Source organism: Microtus ochrogaster, chromosome 10 (genome assembly GCF_000317375.1).
Source record: "Microtus ochrogaster isolate Prairie Vole_2 chromosome 10, MicOch1.0, whole genome shotgun sequence".
NCBI lineage: Eukaryota > Metazoa > Chordata > Mammalia > Rodentia > Cricetidae > Microtus > Microtus ochrogaster.
Genome location: NC_022016.1, coordinates 35,610,641 through 35,617,106, shown reverse-complemented (window position 1 = coordinate 35,617,106; position 6,466 = coordinate 35,610,641). Strand labels below are relative to the sequence as shown.

The window sequence follows — 6,466 nt, the reverse complement described above, 5'->3', positions numbered from 1 at the left end:
GGAGTAAACAGAACAGAATGCTGGGAGGAAGAGGAAGTGAGCTCAGACTCGACAGCTCTGCTCTCTGGAGCAGAGACACCATGCTCCCCTCTCCCGGACAGATGTGATAGCTCTGCTCTCTGAGGCAGACGCATGAAGCTCAGACCCAGGATGGACGTAGGCTAGAATCTTTCCTGGTAAGACTGATGCCACACAGATTATTAGAGATGGGTTGATCGGGATATGAGAATTAGCCTGTAAGGTCTAGAGTTAATGGGCCAAGCAGTGTTTAAAAGAATACAGTGTCCATGTAATTATTTGGAGGCATAAGCTAGCCAGGTGGCCGGGGTGCTGGGGACGCAGCCCGCCACTCTTATTACTACACATATCTGATGTCAAAACACTCTTCAGATCTCCAATTCTTTCAGCTTTGTTGACTGCAACACACTTCTTTCTCTTGGGCTGGTCCCCTTCCCCATGAGCAGCTAGCTTCCTTTAGCAGGTATCCCATGACTCTGGCATCTCCAGCACCTTGGGGTCTCCAAGGTAACCCAGGCTTCAACTTTATAACTTCATGCAGTGTCCTCTCTAGGTCTCCATGCACAGACATCCCGGACACATGCCTTGCCTCAGCAGCTTTCCTTAGTCATTAAGGGCGATTCCATAATGACTTTCTTCTACCCTTCATTTTAAAGCCAGTGAGTGCCACATGGCCGAAGCTGCCAAGTTCTTCTGCTTGCTGAGGCTGGAACATGGTCCACATGTTCAATTACATCTTCACCATCTTAAAGCGTTCAACAGTTTTTCTATCCGTATTCCTCCAAACAAAAATATGGTCTGTCCTGTCATCATGACTGAAAGCATGGAGGCATGCAGGCAGACATGTACCTGGAGAAGTAGCTGAGAGTTCTACATCTGGATCCACAGGCAGCAGAGAGAGACAGAATCACTAGGCCTGGCTTGAGACACTGAAACCTCAAAGCCTGTCCCCAGTGACCCACTTCCTTCAACAAAGCCGCAGTTGCTCCAACAAAGCCACACCTCCTGATAGTGCCACTTCCTAAGGGCCTATGGGGATCATTTTGTTTTCAAACCACCGCAGTTACGATTCCAATCTCAGGTGTGAGTTTTGGCTGTGACCTTAGAGGAACTATGGCCTATCTGCTGATTGCTGTCTCTAAAAACAGAATGAACATTCTCTTACACTGCCATTGAGTATAGACCTCTTTGAAAAAATCAATAGTAGCTTAATATAACCTTATACTTTAAATATTGAATCAAAATTATTGTTCTTTCACCATTTAGTCATTCTTTCTTTAAAAGCAGCTGTGCTATTAACGTAAATATCTTGTTTCAGATTCATGATTTATTATTATTTATGGTGTTGGATGTGTTTATTTGGTTTTTTGTTGTGCTTGATTTTGCTATAATTTATAGTTTTAATGAATCAAATAGCAACTCAAGAATGGATTTGATGATACACAATTTTATAAAAATATTAGGCTGGAGCTGGGCATTGGAGGTGCACACCTTTATTCCCACCACTCTGGAGGTAGAGGTAGGTGAACCTCTGTGAGCTCGAGGCAAGCCTGATCTACAAGAGCTAGTTCCAGGACAGGCTCCAAAGCTACAGAGAAACCCTGTCTTGAAAAACAAAATGAAAACAAACAAACAAACAAAAACAGAGAAAAACAAAACAAAAATATTAGGCCAGGTGGTGGTGGTGCATGCCCTTAATCCCAGCTCTTGGGAGTCAGAGGTAGCTGGATTTCAATGAGTTCAATGCCAGCGTGGTCTACAGAGCAAGTTCTAAGACAGACAGGAGTGTTACACAAAGAAACCCTATCTCAAAAAACCAAGAAGAAAAAATTTAAACTATTACTCCCGTATGTGTTAAAGAGACCAAGTCTTAATTCACAGATTAGAAATTGGTTATTTTTCTCCTGAGAACTTAAGATGTTCAACAAAGACATGCCTTCTGATGAATAAATTTCATTCCCAGTTATTGTGGAACTATTCTTCCAAAAGTCAGTGATTACGAGAAAGCTAAAGATGATTGCAAAATCAAATTTTACACATCGGTGATGAAATAATTGTATATTAGAGAAAAAAGAAAAACTAATTTTAAACATATGTAATGTCCTTAGAAAGCACTAATAGGAAAAGGAAATAATTTTTGCTGTGAGGCCTTGAAATGAAAGATAGAATTGAAATCATGTCTTTCATGTCAGTTTCAAGATATTTACATAGCGCTCAAGCTATAAACATGATTAGCTTTCCATAGACTAAAGCAGAAAAGGGGGGAAACGACAAGAAAAAACCTGCCCAAATGAAAGATAGTGAAAGTCAGTAAAAATTAGGGAGAGACTAGGTCAAAATGGCAGTCTAATGTGTTAGCACACATCCCCCTTCCAAGTTTTTCCAGTGAAAACGAAGGGATATTCATGTTCACTAATAATTTCATGAGGGCATTAGTGGAGAGAAAAAGCAAGTTCCTGGAGGAATGCTCAGGACACTGAGGTGAAGGATAAGGTGGAAGGAGGAGAGGAGCTTTGCCATGCGTCTCCTCTCTGCTTCCAAACAGGTTTGCTCAGGCCATGTGGGAGACAAAGCACAGGTAGGGGAGGGACAGTTGATATTAAGAGTCACTGATTCCAGGTTTGATCAGGCCATGTGCGGGGGGGGGGGAAGCACAGGGCGGGGACAGTTGAGCTTAAGAGTCACTGATTCCAGCATTTCGGAGGTCCATATCCTGTTTCAAATCTTCTGCCCCACTGCAGCTCTCCAGCCTTTCCCAACAACACCAGGGAACCCAGGAGAGTGCAGCACAGCAGCAGGCACCCACCCAGGTATCCAGCATTGCCCTCAGGCTCCTGGGGTGGGGGTGAGGGCCAGTTAGGGACCAGATTCCTGGAGTGGAGGCATCTAACAAGGGATGTGTGTGAGTAAGTTGGCCCTTTATCCCCTCAGCTAACTGTCTCGTCCCTCTTCTCCAATGCAGCCATGGACCCTGGCACCAGCACCCAGTATTTCTGGACCACTGAGGCCCAAGGGGAACCTGCAGATGCAGCTGCTGGACATGAGTTCTGTGATAACGACACCAACAAAACTGCAACCTTGACCAAGGAAAAACCTAAGCGGAAGAGGCAGAGGAGCAGATGTTCGTCCCTGGCCGAAAGGAACATCGTGGGCTGCAGAATTTCCCACAACTGGAAGGAAGAGGATGGTTCCATCATCCATTGGAGAGGAACGGTTCTGGATCAAGTGGCCATAAATCCGTCTCTCTATCTGGTGAAATACGACGGGATCACTTGCGTCTATGGATTAGAACTTCATCAAGATGAAAGAGTGTTGTCCCTTAAAGTGCTCTCTGATATAGTAAAACCATCCCCAGTCCCCGATCCCGACATTGCTGATACAATAATTGGCAAGGTGGTGGATCACATATTTGAGGGTGAGCATGGCTCCAAAGATCTCTGGAGGGGGATGGTTCTGCCAAAAGCGCCTCTTCTTAATAGCTTCTTTTATATTACCTATACAAATGATCCCATCTTATACATGTACGAGCTTCTGGATGATTACAAAGAGGGCGATCTCTGAATCCTGCCAGTTTATAATGAGATTTCTCCACTAGAAGTGGGTCTGAAATTTGTGAATGGTCTCATAGGAAAAGAGGTTGAATATGCCAATGATGATGGCAGCAAAAGAACGGGCAAGTTCATTGGCAAAATAGAAGCCCTACCATCGGTGTATCTTATCAAATTTGATGATTTTCATATCTATGTCTATGATTTTGTGGAAAATGTCTAATTGGCAAAGTTACACCACCACAACTGTTGAAATAAAGTTGTTATTTCTAGATGTTCAGAGGCTGCTGCTTTTAAGTGTGTGGGGAACTCGCCGGGGGTGTAAGTTTGTCCAGACAAACACACATTTCTGTGTGTATGGCATGCTGTCTGTAAGCACTTTGCCTTGTGGAAAACACTGGGTGTGTTAGGTGGGTGGAGCAGGGAAGGAGGGAACAGCTGTCAATTCAGCCTGTGAGAGAAGGGAGCTAGTATCATCTAAAAATGGAATGGGACTTAGCAGGTCTGGTCCTGGGGGGAGGAGGAGAAGGAACTGGAGTTGGGCTGTGGAGGAGGGGTCTGCCTAGGGAGAAGTGGAGGGGAGCCAGAGTGAGAGAGAGGCTCCCTGGGGGTGGGACAGAGGGAAGCAAGAAACATGGATTGGGAAGGGCAGGAGGGGTAACAGAGTAAAGCCTTCTGGCACCTTCTGGCTTTCAGAAAACCAAAGGAACTCCTGTAAGAGAATACACACAGCAGTGTGAAGAGGGACACAGGAAGGGTAGGAAAGGTCTGCTGGGCAGGGAGGTCCCTGAGGAGAGCCTCTGGGACTTCAGAGGCCAGGAGGATCCACACATAGTACATTCTGAGCTTAACTGGAAGCTTTACAAGAATGGCCTAATGCATCCACCTTCTTTCTTTCTGGCTGTTTATAGTGACAATGGTCAGCTGTTGAGCAAAGCACCTGTGTTAGATGGTCACTGAATGGCCTTTCTAAGGGCCTACTGGGAGAATGGAAGCCAATGTCAAGTTTATATCTATTTATCAGGCTTGTGTGTTTTCAGAGAGTCTGACACAGCCTGAAGCCTAAGCAGCTAACATAGCTCTGGGCAAAGGGCAAGTGCTTTCTTTGGGAAAATGGATACTTGGTGAATCCAGGAATAGCAGTCCTGACACTGTTCTGCTGGCTGGAATAATCCTTGCCTTCCTGGAGGGATGGGGCATCTGATGGCTGTGCCTCATGTCTCCATGGTATAGAGAGAACTTGGCTGTCCATGCTCTGTCACAGCTGCCTGGAGCCACAGGTGGTTCCATTCAGTGCCCAGGCAAAGGGAAACTGCCCTTCCTTAGGCATCCCATTCTGGTAAGACTCCCTGAAAAGCCTGTAGCAACTGACACCTTCTAGGTACCTCCTACCCAAACTAGCTCCGCCTTCCTTTTTAAACTCACAGCTACCCCTGATGCAGATGTGTGCACCTCTCTTTTGCAAGAGGGTGGTATAACCTGGAAATGGGGGAAGGGCTGGGGATTGTGGCTTCGGCTAAGTAATTCCTTTGCTGGAAACTTCCCTTTGAGAGGACTGGGACCTGTGGGAAGAGGAATTGGGAATCCCAGGACAGTGTCTCATAACTGTGGAGTTCAGGACATGAGTCCCTGTCCTCCTCTTCTGATCTCTGATGTCATTCCCCAACCTTCCAAAGTCCCTCTGAGAACACTGTGTGTGCTCTGCATCCTCCTTCCCCTGTTGCCTCCAAAGAGAACTGTGTTTCTGGTTCTTTCTGTGGGGGACACACTTGGAGCAAGCAAGGATCTGCCAGACACTGAAAGAAAGTGCTAAACCTCATCGATTCTCACCACCAAGCAAGCGGTGACTCTATAGATTGATTGCCTCAAGAATGACACACGACAAGCACACCTCACAAGGGCAGCCTTAGTTGTCTTTCCTACATCATGTGATTTTGTTCAGACAACACCAGCAGGTCCTTGGGGAGCACTTCTCCCAGCTTCCTTGTTTTGTTGTTTGGTTGTGGTTCTGCTGTGTTCTGTATCCAGGTAGACTTGTGGTAAGTTCATATCACATAAACTAAAATCTAACTGTATCCAATTAGACTTGTGGTAAGTTCATATCACATAAACGTCCTGGGATAGGACCCATTTCCCAACAGGGATACAAGGAAGGGTGGGTTGACCTCATTTTTACCTTGGAAAGGTTTTAGTTGGCCATGCCTTGGCAAAATCTGAGTCCATGTCCTGGAAGGAGGTTTATTTGCAGCTTTATGACTAGAAGCATGGATACTTGTCTGATTTCATATGCTCAATCCCGTGGATTCTTCATTCATTTGTTTTATCTTCATCCCATAAACACTTTGGGTGGGCTATACCAGACAATGTTCGGGACACAGAGGTGAGGTGAGTGGATACAGCAGATGAATGGATTTTATCCTCATGAATATTCCTTTGTAATGTGTCAGATGTGTAGTTACACATGTAGTTCGTAAATCTATGAGAAATATTTTCATATTGATATGTGATTTTTAAAAAAGGACATACATAGGCCAGGATTGGGAAAATGAAGTTTGAAGATAATTTTTCATTTCCTCATTAAGGTTCTCTATCATCTTCAGAAAGTTATATTTAAGGACATTTTCTTTGCTTCTTCTGGGTTAGGATGTTCATGTCTTCTTTTTGTAGAACCACTAGGTTCAGGTGTTGCCATATTGTTCTTTAGGTTGTTGAATGTATTTTTGCATTGGTGCCTAACCATCTCTTCCTCCAATTGATGCAGGTAGGGCCTGTGGCTTAGGTGTTCTCTCTTCCTCCTGTTGCAGACTGGACCCTGTATCTGGTAGTTGCTGATGAGGCACTGGGGGCTCCTCTCCAGGTACAGTCATGGTCAAGGCTCCAGATGTCATAGGTGCAGTGGA

The 6,466-nt window shown here is 45.1% G+C and overlaps 1 pseudogene; it reads left to right on the top strand.

Annotated features, from left to right (window-relative positions):
- Window positions 1–2,982: 2,982 nt before the first annotated feature.
- Window positions 2,983–3,789, top strand: LOC101982873 (annotated as a pseudogene).
- Window positions 3,790–6,466: the final 2,677 nt, after the last annotated feature.